The sequence below is a fragment of the Coregonus lavaretus genome (assembly GCF_964263955.1).
Source record: "Coregonus lavaretus genome assembly, contig: HAP1_SCAFFOLD_55, whole genome shotgun sequence".
Classification (NCBI taxonomy): Eukaryota; Metazoa; Chordata; class Actinopteri; order Salmoniformes; family Salmonidae; genus Coregonus; species Coregonus lavaretus.
This window is the reverse complement of record NW_028161934.1, coordinates 3,078,885-3,098,642: the sequence shown is the minus strand read 5'-3', so window position 1 is coordinate 3,098,642 and position 19,758 is coordinate 3,078,885. Positions and strand designations below refer to the sequence as shown.

Below are 19,758 nucleotides of genomic sequence, written 5' to 3'. Positions count from 1 at the left end.
AATTGAAATGCATTCCAGGTGACTACCTCATGAAGCTGGTTGAGAGAATGGCAAGAGTGTGCAAAGCTGTCATCAAGGCAAAGGGTGGCTATTTGAAGAATCTCAAATATAACAACTATTTTGATTTGTTTAACACTTTTTTGGTTAATACATTATTCCATATGTTATTTCATATTTTTGATTTCTTCACTATTATTCTACAATGTAAACAATAGAAAAATTAGTAGGTGTGTCCAAACTTGTGACTGGTAGTGTACTTTTATTTAAAAGGGTAGTTCAACCCAAAATAAAAGCAATTCTAATTGAGTAATTAAATTGCATTTTACAAAAGCATTTTACAAGAAAGAAAAAAAATATAATATTAATAGCAAGATGTGTATGAAGGGCCCGATTCAGACTTGAGATGAGTTGACTCAACATTTTGTGACTTAAGTCCATGTGAAGTCAACTTATGTCCAGTCTGAATAGGGCCCGAAGTGAATAACAGTGTTGCTGTATAGTCTTGTACATTAATGTATAGTCAGTCGTTAACAGTTCTGAAGCTACATTATGGGTAACATTTTCCTCTCGCTAAAACGCAAAGAGCTAAAGAAATACTGCTTAATGACAAGTTTGGTATTGTCTTGTTCCCTTTCAGATATACAAAGCAAAGCTTTTAGCCACAGCTCAGTGCCATGAGCCCCATGTAGAAATAGGCCAACACCACCAGCATACTATATTAAACCCTATATTAAACCATATAGTATACTATATTAAACCCTATAGTAGACCCTATAGTATACTATATTAAAACTTATAGTAGACCCTATAGTATACTATATTAAACCCTATAGTAGACCCTATAGTATACTATATTAAACCCTATAGTAGACCCTATAGTATACCATATTAAACCCTATAGTAGACCCTATAGTATACTATATTAAACCCTATAGTAGACCCTATAGTATATTATATTAAACCCTATAGTAGACCCTATAGTATACTATATTAAACCCTATAGTAGACCCTATAGTATACTATATTAAACCCTATAGTAGACCCTATAGTATACTATATTAAACCCTATAGTAGACCCTATAGTATACTATATTAAACCCTATAGTAGACCCTATAGTATACTATATTAAACCCTATAATATACTATATTAAACCCTATAGTAGACCCTATAGTATACTATATTAAACCCTATAGTAGACCCTATAGTATACTATATTAAACCCTATAATATACTAGATTAAACCCTATAGTATACTATATTAAACCCTATAGTATACTATATTAAACCCTATAGTAGACCCTATAGTATACTATATTAAACCCTATAGTAGACCCTATAGTATACTATATTAAACCCTATAGTAGACACTATAGTATACTATATTAAACCCTATAGTAGACCCTATAGTATACTATATTAAACCCTATAGTAGACCCTATAGTATACTATAATAAACCCTAGAGTAGACCCTATAGTATACTATATTAAACCCTATAGTAGACCCTATAGTATATTATATTAAACCCTATAGTATACTATATTAAACCCTATAATATACTAGATTAAACCCTATAGTATACTATATTAAACCCTATAGTATACTATATTAAACCCTATAGTAGACCCTATAGTATACTATATTAAACCCTATAGTAGACCCTATAGTATACTATATTAAACCCTATAGTAGACCCTATAGTATACTATATTAAACCCTATAGTAGACCCTATAGTATACTATATTAAACCCTATAGTAGACCCTATAGTATACTATATTAAACCCTATAGTAGACCCTATAGTATACTAGATTAAACCCTATAGTATACTATGTTTTTAGTAATAAAGAGTCAAATGTAAAAAGAGTGTTCTGCCGACAATGCAGATTTTAAAGACAATTTTCCTGATGTTTGCAGAGATCACATTAGCGGTAAATGCTGCAGATGTTGGCTTAAATCACCTTCAGAATTCAAGTGCTGTATGCTTGTCAACTATGCGCTTCGATTGAATCCCAAGCAGAGTCATCTTGTGTTCAGGTCTTCTTGTTGTGTTCAGGTCTTCTTTTATTCAGGTCGTCTTGTGTTCAGGTCTTCTACTTGTGTTCAGGACTTCTTTTGTTCTTGTCATCTTGGTCCTGGGATTGTTGACTGTGCTATGAACCACGGAGGAGTCCTCCTCAGCTGCCTGTGCCAGAGGTCTGATGAGAAAGGAGATGCAACATGTCATCATCAATACTCACTTTTGGGGTCTCATTTAAAGTTATCGTTTCAAGTTTTATTAGTCGTATGTAAAAAGTATTTGATCCCCGGCTGATTTTGTACTTTTGCCCACTGACAAAGAAATGATCAGTCTATAATTTTAATGGTAGGTTTATTTGAACAGTGAGAGACAGAATAACAAAAAAAAAATCCAGAAAAACACCTTTTTTTTTTATGAGGGAAATAAGTATTTGAACCCCTCTCAATCAGAAAGATTTCTGGCTCCCAGGTTTATTTTATACAGGTAACGAGCTGAGTTTAGGAGCACACTCTTAAAGGGAGCACATATACAGGGCCGTCTGAAGTTTGCCAATGAACATCTGAATGATTCAGAGGAGAACTGGGTGAAAGTGTTGTGGTCAGATGAGACCAAAATCGAGCTCTTTGGCATCCACTCAACTCGCCGTGTTTGGAGGAGGAGGAATGCTGCCTATGACCCCAAGAACACCATCCCCACCGTCAAACATGGAGGTGGAAACATTATGCTTTGGGGGTGTTTTTCTGCTAAGGGGACAGGACAACTTCACCGCATCAAAGGGACGACGGATGGGTCCATGTACCGTCAAATCTTGGGTGAAAACCTCCTTTCCTAAGCCAGGGCATTGAAAATGGGTCGTGGATGGGTATTCCAGCATGACAATGACCCAAAACACACAGCCAAGGCAACAAAGGAGTGGCTCAAGAAGATGCACATTAAGGTCCTGGAGTGGCCTAGCCAGTCTCCAGACCTTAATCCCATAGAAAATCTGTGGAGGGAGCTGAACGTTCGAGTTGCCAAACGTCAGCCTCGAAACCTTAATGACTTGGAGAAGATCTGCAAAGAGGAGTGGGACAAAATCCCTCCTGAGATGTGTGCAAACCTGGTGGCCAACTACAAGACACATCTGACCTCTGTGAATGCCAACAAGGGTTTTGCCACCAAGTAATAAGTAATGTTTTGCAGAGGGGTCAAATACTTATTTCCCTCATTAAAATGCAAATCAATTTATAACATTTTTGACATGCGTTTTTCTGTATTTTTTGATTTGTTATTTTGTCTCTCACTGTTCAAATAAACCTACCATTAAAATTATAGACTGATCATGTCTTTGTCAGTGGGCAAACGTACAAAATCAGCAGGGTATCAAATACCTTTTTCCCTCACTGTATACACCGTCCAACTAAATGCTTACTTTTTTTTTGGGGGGGGGGGGGGGGGGGGGGGGGTCAGCTTAATATTGCAGATAGATTGTATCTTCTATTAATGTAATTGTCTGCATCACTTCCAATCCCCCATGTTTTTTATATATATACTCCCCTTTATTACTTTTCAACCCCGCCATCCTTTGGTAAATTAGTGAACAACAATGCCCAGGCCTCTACTTCCGGTCTATACTTACTATCTACACCTTATGGACAGAGTTAATTTTACAATAATTCTATTATATATATATATATATATATATATACAGTGGGGAGAACAAGTATTTGATACACTGCTGATTTTGCCGGTTTCCCTACTTACAAAGCATGTAGAGGTCTGTAATTGTTATCATAGGTACACTTCAACTGTGAGAGACGGAATCTAAAACAAAAATCCAGAAAATCATATTGTATGATTTTTAAGTAATTAATTTGCATTTTATTGCATGACATAAGTATTTGATACATCAGAAAAGCAGAACTTAATATTTGGTACAGAAACCTTTGTTTGCAATTACAGAGATCATACGTTTCCTGTAGGTCTTGACCAGGTTTGCACACACTGCAGCAGGGATTTTGGCCCACTCCTCCATACAGACCTTCTCCAGATCCTTCAGGTTTCGGGGCTGTCGCTTGGCAATTCGGACTTTCAGCTCCCTCCAAAGATTTTCTATTGGGTTCAGGTCTGGAGACTGGCTAGGCCACTCCAGGACCTTGAGATGCTTCTTACGGAGCCACTCCTTAGTTGCCCTGGCTGTGTGTTTCAGGTCGTTGTCATGCTGGAAGACCCAGCCACGACCCATCTTCAATGCTCTTACTGAGGGAAGGAGGTTGTTGGCCAAGATCTCGCGATACATGGCCCCATCCATCCTCCCCTCAATACGGTGCAGTCGTCCTGTCCCCTTTGCAGAAAAGCATCCCCAAAGAATGATGTTTCCACCTCCATGCTTCACGGTTGGGATGGTGTTCTTGGCGTTGTACTCATCCTTCTTCTTCCTCCAAACACGGCGAGTGGAGTTTAGACCAAAAAGCTATATTTTTGTCTCATCAGACCACATGACCTTCTCCCATTCCCCCTCTGGATCATCCAGATGGTCATTGGCAAACTTCAGACGGGCCTGGACATGCGCTGGCTTGAGCAGGGGGACCTTGCGTGCGCTGCAGGATTTTAATCCATGACGGTGTAGTGTGTTACTAATGGTTTTCTTTGAGACTGTGGTCCCAGCTCTCTTCAGGTCATTGACCAGGTCCTGCTGTGTAGTTCTGGGCTGATCCCTCACCTTCCTCATGATCATTGATGCCCCACGAGGTGAGATCTTGCATGGAGCCCCAGACCGAAGGTGATTGACCGTCATCTTGAACTTCTTCCATTTTCTAATAATTGCACCAACAGTTGTTGCCTTCTCACCAAGCTGCTTGCCTATTGTCCTGTAGCCCATCCCAGCCTTGTGCAGGTCTACAATGTTATCCCTGATGTCCTTACACAGCTCTCTGGTCTTGGCCATTGTGAAGAGTTTGGAGTCTGTTTGATTGAGTGTGTGGACAGGTGTCTTTTATACAGGTAACGAGTTCAAACAGGTGCAGTTAATACAGGTAATGAGTGGAGAACAGGAGGGCTTCTTACAGAAAAACTAACAGGTCTGTGAGAGCTGGAATTCTTACTGGTTGGTAGGTGATCAAATACTTATGTCATGCAATAAAATGTAAATTCATTACTTAAAAATCATACAATTTGTTTTTCTGGATTTTTGTTTTAGATTCCGTCTCTCACAGTTGAAGTGTACCTATGATAACAATTACAGACCTCTACATGCTTTGTAAGTAGGAAAACCTGCAAAATCGGCAGTGTATCAAATACTTGTTCTCCCCACTGTATATTATAATTTTTTTTGCTCCTGAACTTCTTCTACTCTCAACCTCTCCGATCATTTTCATGATGTCCATCCGGTTTGCTTCTATATGCCATATCTTTCTAACTGTGCTCTTTCCCAAAAGCTCCCAACATACAACCTATATACTTATTATGGACACAGTATGCTTACATTATTAGCTATCTTTGTTATTATTTGTTGTTATTTGTTATTAGTCCCATCCTTCAACTCTATTCAATACCTCCCATCTATCTCTTAACACCATCCATATAGGATTTATATTTGCCATATATATTTCAAACGTACTGTGATGTTTTACAAAAGTTCTGAACCTTTCTATTCTCATTGCTTCTACAGATTGTGAATTAAAAATAAACATTTTTGCTAAAAGTATTATTATATTATTGATTGATTGACTATGACTTTTCAGATCACCCAGTAATGCTATCTGCAAGGTTAGCTCCAGGTAAATATTGCAATCCTTTAACCATTCCTGGACCTGTGTCCAAAAACAAGCTACAAATGGACAGAACCAAAACAAATGATCTAATGATTCTGTCTCTTCACAGCAATATCTGCAGAGCTGGGAAGATTGTATCCCCCATATAAATAACATTCTATTGGTAGCAAGAATTTGATATAATAATTTAAATTGAAAGATTCTAATTTTTTAATCCGGTGTCGTTTCGCGTGTCAGTTCATAAACACTATGCCATGGGATCGGTACGTCAAAGATCTCTTCCCAACTATTTTGCAATCTATATGGGACGGCTGTCAATCCTTTGGTCCTTAAGTGAAACTGATAAACTTTTTTATTTATCACAGTTTTCCTTAACCAATTATGTTCTTTAATGCAAGGCCGACAGACAAGTTCCTTACTTTCTCCCCCTTCCACTTTCCTCTTCCACTTTTGCGGTAAGGCTGCAAGTATTTGGTTGTAATTTTGGGTAGAGCAGACATTTCCATATGTTTTTGTTAGCTGCATATGCGACATAACTCCACCAGTCCTACCGATGATATCATTTACGAAGATTATAAATGTTTTAAATATTCTGTCAAAAAATAAAGTTTTTTTGTCAATTAGTATATTTGAATTTAACCACAATATTTGTTGCATTATTTGTTCTGTCGTTTCTGGAGGATTAAATTGAAATTGCAACCAACTTTCTATGGCTTGTTTTAGAAATAGTGATATTTGGGAGATGATTTCCTTTTCAAATAACTGCAAATGAGTTGTTGTAATCTGAATAAAGGGAAAAAGGCCTTTCTTGAACATTGGGTGAGACAATCTTACTAATTTGCTTGAGAACCAGTTCGGATTTAAGTATAACTTTTGTATGACTGAAGCTTTTAGTGATAGGTCTAATGCTTTAATATTTAATAATTTCTGTCCTCTGAATTCATATTCATTATATAAATATGCCCTTTTAATTTTGTCTGGCTTATCGTTCCAAATAAAATTGAACATTTTTTTCTCATATAATTTAAAAAACTGTTCGCTAGGTGTAGGCAAGACCATAAGCAAATAGGTAAACTGGGATAATACTAAAGAGTTAATCAGGGTGATTTTTCCACAAATTGACAGGTATTTTCCTTTCCATGGTAGTAAGATCTTATCTATTTTTGCTAACTTTCTATTAAAATTTATTAAAGTGAGATCATTTATTTCCTTTGGGATATGTATTCCGAGTATATCCACATCACCATCAGACCATTTTATTGGTAAACTACATGGTAATGTAAAAATGGTATTTTTTAGTGATCCAATACGTAATATAGTACATTTGTCATAATTTGGTTGTAATCCAGAGAGGTTAGAAAATGTATCTAGATCCTCTATGAGGCTGTGGAGGGATTCTAGTTGTGGATTTAAAAGAAAACATGAATCATCAGCGTACAATGACACCTTTGTTTTTAAGCCCTGGATTTCTAATCCTCTGATATTATTATTGGATCTGATTTTAATAGCTAACATCTCGATGGCCACAATAAATAGATATGCCGATAGTGGACAACCTTGTTTCACTCCTCTTGACAGTTTAAAACTTTCTGAGAAATAGCCATTATTTACTATTTTACACCTAGGGTTACTATACATGATTTTGACCCATTTTATAAGAGATTCTCCAAAATTGAAATGCTCCAGGCATTTATATATAAACCCCAGTCGAACTTTATCAAATGCCTTTTCGAAGTCTGCTATGAATAGCAGGCCTGGTTTCCCATATTTTGGCTATGGCCTCCATGGCTCTCGCCAGACTCTCCAGCCTCTGCTCCCAAGTCCAACCTCTCTCCTCCTCACGCGGCTTGACCCAGTCGAGGTGGATATCCGCTAGAGTTACCTCTGGCGTTGGCTCCTGGACATGCTGCTTGACCCAGTCGAAGTGGATATCCGCTAGAGTTACCTCTGGCGTTGGCTCCTGGACACGCTGCTTGGTCCAGTTTTGGTGGGATCTTCTGTCACGATCGTCATACACAGTGGACCAATGCGCAGCGTGATTTGCGAACATACTTATTTATTAGAGTACCACACGAACAAAACAACAAAACGATATGTGACGTCCTTGGTAACAGACACTAACCATACACGGAACAAGATCCCACAACACACTGTGGAAAACAGGCTGCCTACGTATGGTTCGCAATCAGAGACAACAAGCAACAGCTGATACTCGTTGCCTCTGATTGAGAACCACCCCGGCCAACACAGAAACACATGAGCTAGATAATCAGCCTAGAACCCAAAACACAATGAAACAACATACCCTGGCTCAACATAACGGAGTCCCAGAGCCAGGGCGTGACACTGGGCCACAATGATAAACCCCCTCTCTGATTGTTCGAGTGTGACCCCCTCCCCATGGGTTACTGCAGCCAGTGTTGCCAGCACTGCCACTACCTGGGTGGGCGTACCCCACCGGAATCCCCACCGGCTAGGTACAAGGTCGTCAAGGTTCTCATTAGCAGCTTTGAGAATTTCCTTGTATATTATGCTCTCCCATCAGGGGGCTCTGGCTTTGTAGGACCAACCCTGCCAGGAAGGCTCAGAATCTTGAGGGGGCGGTGCTGCTCAAGTAGGTCTCTGACTGCATTTATTTCTCTGTTTAGGCTGCATACTCACAGCAGGTCCATAAAAGAGATGGGAACTTCTCTTTGGTGTATGGGTCGCTCAGGTGGGTGTCCAGGTTATAGGGTTAGGGATCTTTCTTTCCATCATGATAGGACAATGAAAAATTAGATTAGATGTATACTATATTTAAAAATGTATATCCCTCATCTACACAAAATTGAAAGCTCTCTCTCACTACCCCTGCTCATAGACCCCCGGTCGGCTCTGGGATATGCAACCATTTCCCCTATCACTCACTTAACGCCGCACCTTTTCAAACACAAAAATGCACACCACATGGTTGACTGCGGAAGAAATGGGCCGAGCGTGCAAACGCACCCGCATCTGCCGCAAGGGGGAAAGGACGCCAGAGAGAACACAGGACCAACCACAACAACCATCCGCCAAAACAACAACCTCCCGCCAAAAAAGCCATGTTCTAATTATTTGTATTTAAAGATGTATTATTCTGCTTGTTATGTCGTTTTATCCTTTTATAAAATACTATACTTACTATAAATGTTATTTAATATTACAATCCCTATCATTGCTAGTATCAGGTGCTCCAATATTCGACTCCTCTATTACAACTTTTAGAATAGCCATGGAGTAGTCTTTGTGTCTCTGAACATTTGGTTGTCAATATATAGTTTATCCACCACGAGTGCAACACGTTTCCCTTTTAATCTGTTTTCCTTGATGATTGGATACAGAACTTTGCGCCTTTCTACAATCTCCCTCGGGAACTGATCATTCATGCCTATTTTCGTGCCAGCAAGTCTTTTTCCTAGGCTTTTCACCATAGCTTTATCCTTAAAAAAGCAAATTTGGCAACGATTGGGCGCTCATATTTCTGTCTTCTTTTTCCGAAACGGTGTACACGTTCGAGTTGGATTTTATCGACAGCCTCGAGTGGGATTTGTAGCGCTGTATGCAGGAAGTCCTTCATAATATTCTCTGTTATTTCTCCCTCCTTTTCCTGAATACCCGTAAGTACTAGATTTTCCCTAATCGATCTAGTTTGGATGTCTAGTAAGGCTTCTCTCAGAAGGTTGATCTCCTTTTTAAGTTCCCTAACGTCCGTTTCCATCTTAGAGACTGTCAGTTTTAATTTTTTGGTTTCTTTCTCCATTATCAATGCTTTTTCGTCACTCATTTGAAGACTCGCTTTCAACTCTTTTACGTCTTTACTGACCAATTCTAGTATGCCCAATTTGTCATTTATCGACTTCAACAGGTCGCTTTCCACACTTACCATACCCAGTGGTGAAAAGCATATATCATCTGTATCAGTCGATGAGTTGCGTTTCCTTTTGTGGATCGGCTCTCCACGCTTGTCTTCAGTCATGTTTGGGTGTTGCGTGTTGTTGTAATATTTGTTGATATATTTCTCTAGCCTTATGATCTGTTTTGTGTTATTATCCAGATTGAATTATATTAACTGCGAATATATAAAATGCTAATATTTAGTCTAACTTACTGATTTTGAATATTAAGTTTTTATCTTGAGGTGTTTTGTACCGCTTTCTATTCAATACGCCATCTTGTCTACGCGTGCCCCGCCCCCATAGTTCTGAATATAAATGTTTCTGTGACTGTACTAAATGCTTACTTGCAGGTTCCTTCTCAACAATGCATCAACAATAAGACATAATACAATATAAGAATACGAACATAAAGTAAATGGCTCAGTAAAAGATAATAAACATTTTAGCATAAGTATAATACAGGAAGGCACAATGTATAGTCTAATATTTACACGTGTTTTGGGGAAGGGGGGGGGGGGGTTGGGGGGGCAAGTGTTTCAATTGTGCACTATTTAGCAATCACAATAAGAATCTGGTAGCAGCAGCTGTGATGTGTAGCATGAACGTGTCTGTGTCCATGTGTGCTAAGGTCGAATCAAATAAAATGTTATTTGTCACATGCGCCGAACACAACAGGTTTATATATAGACCTTACCATGAAATGATTACTTACAAGCCCTTAAACAACAATGCAGTTGTAAGAAAATAAGAGTTAAGAAAATATTTACTAAATAAACTCAAGTAAAATAACGAGACTATACAGTACAGGTTAATCAAGGTAATTGAGGTAATATGTACATGTACTGTACTGTAGGGTAAAGTGCAAATAGTTCGAGTTTGTTTGTTTGTTTAATTGTTCAGCAGTCTTATGGCTTGGGGGCAGAAGCTGTTAAGGAGCCTTTTGGACCTAGATTTGCCATGCGGTAGCAGAGAGAACAGTCTATGACTTGGGTGGTTGGAGTCTTAGACCATTTTTTGGGACTTCCTCTGACACCGCCTAGTATAGTCCTGGATGGCAGGAAGATTTGCCCCAGTGATGTATTGGGCCGTACGCACTACCCTCTGTAGATCGTTACGGTCAGATGCAGACCAGTTGCCACACCAGGCAGTGATGCAACTGGTCAGGATGCTCTCAATAGTGCAGCTGTAGAACTTTTTGAGGATCTGAGGACAAATGCCAAATCTTGTCAGTCTCCTGAGGGGGAATAGGCATTGTCGTGCCCTCTTCATGACTGTCTTGGTGTGTTTGGACCACGATAGTTTGTTGGTGATGTGGACACCAAGGAACTTGAAGCTCTTGACCCGCTCCACTACAGCCCCATCGATGTGAATGGGGGCGTGTTCGGCCCTCCTTTTCCTGTAGTCCACGATCAGATCCTTTGTCTTGCTCACATTGAGGGTGAGGTTGTTGTCCTGGCAACACACTTCCAGGTCTCTGACCTCCTCCCCATAGTCTGTCTCATCGTTGTCGGTGATCAGGCCTACCACCGTTGTGTCATCAGCAAACTTAATGATGGTGTTGGAGTCATGCTTGGCCACGCAGTCGTGGGTGAACAGGGAGTACATGAGGGGACTAAGCACTCACCCCTGAGGGGCCCCTGTGTTGAAGATCAATGTGGCAGATGTGTTGTTGCCTACCCTTACCTCCTGGGAGCAGCCCGTCAGGAAGTCCAGGATCCAGTTGCAGAGGGAGGTGTTTTGTCCCAGGGTCCTTAGCTTAGTGATGAGCTTTGTGGGCACTATGGTGTTGAACTCTGAGCTGTTTTCCCACATAGGTGTTCATTTTGTCCAGGTGGGAAAGGGCAGTGTGGAGTGCAATTGAGATTGCGTCATCTGTGGATCTGTTGGGGGGTATGCAAATTGGAGTGGGTCTAGGGTATCCGGGATGATGGTGTTGATGTGAGCCATGACCAGCCTTTCAAAGCACTTCATGGCTACAGAGGTGAGTGCTACGGAGCGGTAGTCATTTAGGCAGATTACCTTGGCTTTCTTGGGCACAGGGAGTATGGTGGTCTGATTGAAACATGTAGGTATTACAGAGAGGTTGAAAATGTCAGTAAAGGCACAGTAAAGGTTGGTCCGTGCATGCTCTGAGTACAAGTTCTGGTAATCCGTCTGGCCCCGCGGTCTTGTGAATGTTGACCTGTTGAAAGGTCTTGCTCGTATTGGCTACGGAGAGCGTGATCACACATTCGTCCAGAACAGCTGGTGCTTTCATGCATGCTTCAGTGTTGCTTTCCTCGAAATGAGCATAAAAGGCCTTTAGCCTGCCTGGTAGGCTCGCGTCACTGGGCAGCTCGCGGCTGGGTTTCCCTTTGTAGTCTGTAATAGTTTGCAAGCCCTGCCACATCCAACGAGCGTCAGAGCCGGCGTAGTAGGATTTAATCTTAGTCATGTATTGATGCTTTGCCTGTTTGATGGTTCAAGGGCATAGCGGGATTTCTTCTAAGCGTCCGGATTAGTTTCCTGCTCCTTGAAAGCAGCAGCTCTAGCCTTTAGCTCTGTGCGGATGTTGCCTGTAATCCATGGCTTCTGGTTGGGATATGTACGTACGGGGACGACGTCATCGATGCACTTATTGATGAAGCCGTTGGCTGTGGTGGTATACTCCTCAATGCCATCGGATGAATCCGGGAACATATTCCAGTCTGTGCTAGCAAAACAGTCCTGTAGCTTAGCATCCACGTCATCTGACCACTTCCGTATTGAGCGAGTTACAGGTACTTGCTGCTTTAGTTTTTGCTTGTAAGCAGGAATCAGGAGCATAGAATTATGGTCAGATTTGCCAAATGGAGGGCGAGAGTGAGCTTTGTAAGCATCTCTGTGTGTGGAGTAAAGGTGGTCTACATTTTTCCCCCTTCTGGTTGCATATGTGACATGCTTGTAGAAATGAGATAAAACGGATTTAAGTTTCCCTGCATTAACGTCCCCGGCCACTAGGAGTGCCACTTCTGGATGAGCATTTTCTTTTTTGCTCATGGCCTTATACAGCTCGTTGTTGAGTGTGCCAGCATCAATTAGTGGTGGTAAATAGACAGCTATGATAAATATAAATGAAGACTCGCTTGGTAGATACAGTGGCTTGCGAAAGTATTCACCCCCCTTAGCATTTTTCCTATTTTGTTGCCTTACAACCTGGGGGGTTTGTATCATTTGATTTACACAACATGCCTACCACTTTGAAGATGCAATAATTTTTTTGGTTAAACAAACAAGAAATAAGACAACAAAACAGAAAACTTGAGTGTGCATAACTATTCACCCCCCCAAAGTCAATACTTTGTAGAGCCACCTTTTGCAGCAATTACAGCTGCATGTCTCTTGGGGTATGTCTCTATAAGCTTGGCACATCTAGCCACTGGGATATTTGCCCATTCTTCAAGGCAAAACTGCTCCAGCTCCTTCAAGTTGGATGGGTTCCGCTGGTGTACAGCAATCTTTAAGTCATACCACAGATTCTCAATTGGATTGACGTCTGGGCTTTGACTAGGCCATTCCAAAACATTTAATTGTTTCCCCTTAAACCACTTGAGTGTTGCTTTAGCAGTATGCTTAGGGTCATTGTCCTGCTGTCTCAAATCTCTGGAAGTCTGAAACAGGTTTGCCTCAAGAATTTCCCTGTATTTAGCGCCATCCATCATTCCTTCAATTCTGACCAGTTTCCCAGTCCCTGCCGATGAAAAACATGCCCACAGCATGATGCTGCCACTACCATGCTTCACTGTGGGGATGGTATTCTCGGGGTGATGAGAGGTGTTGGGTTTGCGCCAGACATGGCGTTTTCCTTGATGGCCAAAAAGCTCAATTTTAGTCTCATCTGACCAGAGTACCTCCCACATTCCCACATTCCTTTTGGCAAACACCAAACGTGTTTGCTTCTTTTTTTCTTTCAGCAATGTCTTTTTTCTGGCCACTCTTCCGTAAAGCCCAGCTCTGTGGAGTGTACGGCTTAAAGTGTTCCTATGGACATATACTCCAATCTCCACTGTGAAGCTTTGTAGCCTCTTCAGGGTTATCTTTGGTCTCTTTGTTGCCTCTCTGATTAATGCCCTCCTTGCCTGGTCCGTGAGTTTTGGTGGGTGGCCCTCTCTTGGCAGGTTTGTTGTGGTTCCATATTCTTTAAATTTTTTAATAATGGATTTAATGGTGCTCCGTGGGATGTTCAAAGTTTCAGATATTTTTTTATAACCCAACCCTGATCTGTACTCCTCCACAACTTTATCCCTGACCTGTTTGGAGAGCTCCTTGGTCTTCATGGTGCCGCTTGCTTGGTGGTGCCCCTTGCTTAGTGGTGTTGCAGACTATGGGGCCTTTCACAACAGGTGTATATATACACTGAGATCATGTGACAGATCATGTGACACTTACATTGCACACAGGTTAACTTTATTTAACTAATTATTCGACTTCTGAAGGTAATTGGTTGCACCAGATCTTATTTAGGTGCTTCATAGCAAAGGGGGTGAATACATACAGTGGGGAAAAAAAGTATTTAGTCAGCCACCAATTGTGCAAGTTCTCCCACTTAAAAAGATGAGAGAGGCCTGTAATTTTCATCATAGGTACACGTCAACTATGACAGACAAATTGAGAAAAAAGAATCCAGAAAATCACATTGTAGGATTTTTTATGAATTTATTTGCAAATTATGGTGGAAAATAAGTATTTGGTCATCTACAAACAAGCAAGATTTCTGGCTCTCACAGACCTGTAACTTCTTCTTTAAGAGGCTCCTCTGTCCTCCACTCGTTACCTGTATTAATGGCACCTGTTTGAACTTGTTATCAGTATAAAAGACACCTGTCCACAACCTCAAACAGTCACACTCCAAACTCCGATATGGCCAAGACCAAAGAGCTGTCAAAGGACACCAGAAACAAAATTGTAGACCTGCACCAGGCTGGGAAGACTGAATCTGCAATAGGTAAGCAGCTTGGTTTGATGAAATCAACTGTGGGAGCAATTATTAGGAAATAGAAGACATACAAGACCACTGATAATCTCCCTTGATCTGGGGCTCCACGCAAGAGCTCACCCGGTGGGGTCAAAATGATCACAAGAACGGTGAGCAAAAATCCCAGAACCACACGGGGGGACCTAGTGAATGACCTGCAGAGAGCTGGGACCAAAGTAACAAAGCCTACCATCAGTAACACACTACGCCGCCAGGGACTCAAATCCTGCAGTGCAAGACGTGTCCCCCTGCTTAAGCCAGTACATGTCCAGGCCCGTCTGAAGTTTGCTAGAGTGCATTTGGATGATCCAGAAGAGGATTGAGAGAATGTCATATGGTCAGATGAAACCAAAATATAACTTTTTGGTAAAAACTCAACTCGTCGTGTTTGGAGGACAAAGAATGCTGAGTTGCATCCAAAGAACACCATACCTACTGTGAAGCATGGGGGTGGAAACATCATGCTTTGGGGCTGTTTTTCTGCAAAGGGACCAGGACGACTGATCCGTGTAAAGGAAAGAATGAATGGGGCCATGTATCGTGAGATTTTGAGTGAAAACCTCCTTCCATCAGCAAGGGCATTGAAGATGAAACGTGGCTGGGTCGTTCAGCATGACAATGATCCCAAACACACCGCCCGGGCAACGAAGGAGTGGCTTCGTAAGAAGCATTTCAAGGTCCTGGAGTGGCCTAGCCAGTCTCCAGATCTCAACCCCATAGAAAGTCTTTGGAGGGAGTTGAAAGTCCGTGTTGCCCAGCGACAGCCCCAAAACATCACTGCTCTAGAGGAGATCTGCATGGAGGAATGGGCCAAAATACCAGCAACAGTGTGTGAAAACCTTGTGAAGACTTACAGAAAACGTTTGACCTGTGTCATTGCCAACAAAGGGTATATAACAAAGTATTGAGAAACTTTTGTTATTGACCAAATACTTATTTTCCACCATAATTTGCAAATAAATTCATTAAAAATCCTACAATGTGATTTTCTGTATTTTTTTCCCTCATTTTGTCAGTCATAGTTGACGTGTACCTATGATGGAAATTACAGGCCTCTCTCATCTTTTTAAGTGGGAGAACTTGCACAATTGGTGGCTGACTAAATACTTTTTTTCCCCACTGTATGCACGCACCACTTATATATTTTTTAGAATTTCTTGAAACAAGTTATTTTTTTCATTTCACTTCACCAATTTGGACTATTTTGTGTATGTCCATTACATAAAATCCAAATAAAAATCAATTTAAATTACAGGTTGTAATGTAACAAAATAGGAAAAACGCCAAAAGGGATGAATACTTTTGCAAGGCACTGTGGTCTACAGCTTATCATAAGGTACTCTACCTCAGGCAAGCAAAACCTTGAGACTTCTTTAATATTAGATATCCCGCACCAGCTGTTATTGACAAATAGACACAGACCACCACCCCTCGTCTTACCGGAGGTAGCTGTTCTCTCTTGCCGATGCACGGAAAACCCAGCCAACTGTATATTATCCATGTCATCGTTCAGCCACTATCAGTAAAACATAAGATATTACAGTTTTTTATGTCCTGTTGGTAGGATAGTCTCGAACAGAGCTTATCCAGTTTGTTCACCAGTGTTTGCACGTTGGCCAATAGGATGGATGGTAGAGGTGTGTTCCCCACTCGCTTCACTTCTCGGTCATAAGAGACGGTGGCAGAAACATTATGTACAAAAGAAGTTACAAACAATGTGAAAAAATTAGCACAATTTGTTAGGAGCCCGTAAAATGGCAGCCATTCCCTCCGGTGCCATTATTCTCAGTGTGCGAAGAAACAGTGTAGGTGGTCAGTCCAGTTCAAGTGTTCAGCAGTCTGATGGATTGTAGATAGAAACTGTCTCTGAGCCTGTAGGTATCAGACCTCATGCTCCAGTACCGTCTGCCCAACGGTAAGGAGTGAACAGCTCGGGGCTGGGGTTTGTGGGGTCCTTGATGATGCTGGGGGTCTTCCTCAGGCACCGTATAGATGTTAAAACATTTAAACCAAACAACTTTTAAGTCATTCTATATCTTAATACATTTAAACCAAACAACTGCTGGTCTGCATAACATACAAGTGTTGTATGCATTCCCAATTGTCAAGCACAAGTACCATTTAATTATGAGATAATCTGAGATGTTCTAATGGCTAGACTTGCTCACCAGGTGGCAGCACTGGGGCGGTTGAATTTCACAGCAGCGTACTGGACATCATCATCCTCTTTCTGGGGTCGAGGCAGTTGGACAGTAGAGTACAGAGGCACTTCCTGGTTACAGAAATGGACGCTGGCGTAGTGAACGTCATCCTGGTCATCTGTGTCTGCTCTTTGTGCTGCAGCAGGGGTCATGGCCATGCCTGAGATGTTGTCATGAACAAGGCTTGAGTTTACCTGATGGGGAAAGAAGACAGACTAAATTCAATTTGTTCCATTGTGCCAGGCAAGCCTAATGAAGTGCAGTATCTGAAAGAAAACAAACAAATACTATGTGAACTTAACTCACCTGTCCATTGTCTGCTGTGTCCCTCGTGACAGAGGTGGATGTGGTGGCCTTCTTCCTGTTTTGCACATGAACGTGGGAATAATTTAAAGAATGAATGAATGAATCAATCAATCAATCAATCAATGACAATGAAGTTAGTAACATATCAGAACGATAAAGTGAAAGGACAAGATGCTCATCTGAACCACATGAAGCCAGAGAGACAGAGGATGAGAACCAGAACAACCACTGTGATACCTATAGCTGCATTCTTCACAGATGTTTGTTTCCCTAAACCAACATGGACAACATGAATTCATGTGTTATCATATAGTGTACAGTCGTGGCCAAAAGTTTTGAGAATGACACAAATACTAATTTTCACAAAGTCTGCTGCCTCAGTTTTGATGATGGCAATTTGCATATACTCCAGAATGTCATGAAGAGTGATCAGATGAATTGCAATTAATTGCAAAGTCCCTCTTTGCCATGAAAATTAACTTAATCCCCAAAAAACATTTCCACTGCATTTCAGCCCTGCCATAAAAGGACCAGCTGACATGTCACTGATTCTCTCGTTAACACAGGTGAGAATGTTGACGAGGACAAGGCTGGAGATCACTCTGTCATGCTGATTGAGTTAGAATAACAGATTGGAAGCTTTAAAAGGAGGGTGGTGCTTGAAATCATTGTTCTTCCTCAGTTAACCATGGTTACCTGCAAGGAAACACGTGCCATCATCATTGCTTTGCACAAAAAGGGCTTCACAGGCAAGGATATTGCTGCTAGTAAGATTGTACCTAAATCAACCATTTATCGGATCATCAAAAACTTCAAGGAGAGAGGTTCAATTGTTGTGAAGACGGCATCAGGGCACCCAAGAAAGTCCAGCAAGCGCCAGGACCGTCTCCTAAAGTTGTTTCAGCTGCGGGATCGGGGCACCACCAGTGCAGAGCTTGCTCAGGAATGGCAGCAGGCAGTTGTGAGTGCATCTGCACGCACAGTGAGGCGAATACTTTTGGAGGATGGCCTGGTGTCAAGAAGGGCAGCAAAGAAGCCACTTCTCTCCAGGAAAAACATCAGGGACAGACTGATATTCTGCAAAATTCTGACAAACTCCAAGTATTGATTATGCAAGAATGGGCTGCCATCAGTACGGATGTGGCCCAGAAGTTAATTGACAGCATGCCAGGGCAGATTGCAGAGGTCTTGAAAAAGAAGGGTCAACACTGCAAATATTGACTCTTTGCATAAACTTAATGTAATTGTCAATAAAAGCCTTTGACACTTATGGAATGCTTGTAATTATACTTCAGTATACCATAGTAACATCTGACAACAATATCTCATAACACTGAAGCAGCGAACTTTGTGAAGACCAATACTTGTGTCATTCTCAAAACTTTTGACCACGACTGTAGATTAAAATATGCTAATGATTAAATCATATTTGACCTGCTATAATGATCCATTGAGATGTAGAATTCTTCGCTCCAACTTCATTCACTGCCTCACAGTAGTATTCTCCACTGTCCTCAGAGCTGATGTTAGTGATGCTGTAACTCTGTCCTGATGCTTTTGGTGAGGTTACGTTCTTCTTGTACCAGGTGTATTTGTCCACAGGTGGGTTGGCATCACTGTTGCAGGTCAGAGTCACTGAACTTCGCTCCACTATTTCACCAGAGGGACTGACTGACACTGAGGTGTTCTTTGGAGCATCTGGTGTTGAGGAAGACAGAGGGGTAAGAGTACACAGCCGACATCATGCTGCCACTTCAACAATATGTTCTGAGACTAGATCTCTGGTCCTCTGTCTTGGAAACACGTGACATCCTTCAGAAGTTTAAAAAACTCAACTAAATACGAGAGCACGCACAGTACAAATGAAGTTTCATTATATAAAACTGTCATTTATTTACAAATACTCACAAATGACAGTGAGAGTCTCTTCAGGAGAGTAGAGATTCTCATACCCTTTTGTATTACAGGAATATCTGCCTGCATCCTCTCCGCTGACTGGGTCTAGGAACAGGTAGTTATCTTGGTTGTTTACAAGTTGTCCGTTCTTGTACCAGATGTAGGTGGGGTTGGGGTTGTCAGTCAGATTACAGGTGGTTCTACAGGTCAGTAACACTGCCTTTCCTTCTGTCACCGTGGCAGAAGACACCTTCACCTGCAGACCTGCGATTAAAAACATACCGTATTACATTAGTTGACGTCAATTCTAATCATATGAAGCAAAACATTCATTATATTCAATGCATTCGGAAAGTATTCAGACCCCTTGACTTTTTCCACATTTTGTTATGTAACAGCCTTATTCCAAAATGGATTAAATTGTTTCCCCCCCCCCCCCCCCACCTCATCAATCTACACACAATACCCCATAATGACAAAGCAAAAACATATTTTTAGACATTTTTGCAACCAGCTCTAGGAAGGGTCTTGGTGGTTCCAAACTTCTTCCATTTAAGGATGATGGAGGCCACTGTGTTCTTGGGGACCTTCAATGCTGCAGACATTTCCCCAGATCTTTTCCTCGACAAAATCCTGTCTCGGAGCTCTATGGGCAATTCCTTCGACCTCATGG

At 41.2% G+C, this 19,758-nt stretch overlaps 2 long non-coding RNA genes across 2 annotated transcripts; both read right to left on the bottom strand.

The window, feature by feature from the left end:
- Positions 1-1,902: 1,902 nt before the first annotated feature.
- LOC311119868 lies at positions 1,903-17,234 on the bottom strand. Its single transcript, XR_014612037.1, has 3 exons — positions 17,190-17,234; positions 16,851-17,077; positions 1,903-2,198 (listed from the first exon to the last, which is right to left on the bottom strand). It is a non-coding gene; the product is annotated as an uncharacterized lncRNA (long non-coding RNA).
- Positions 17,235-17,396: 162 nt separating this feature from the next.
- On the bottom strand, positions 17,397-19,187 carry LOC311119867. The gene is made up of 3 exons (XR_014612036.1): positions 19,098-19,187; positions 18,624-18,887; positions 17,397-17,459 (listed from the first exon to the last, which is right to left on the bottom strand). It is a non-coding gene; the product is annotated as an uncharacterized lncRNA (long non-coding RNA).
- Between the last annotated feature and the right edge of the window lie 571 nt (positions 19,188-19,758).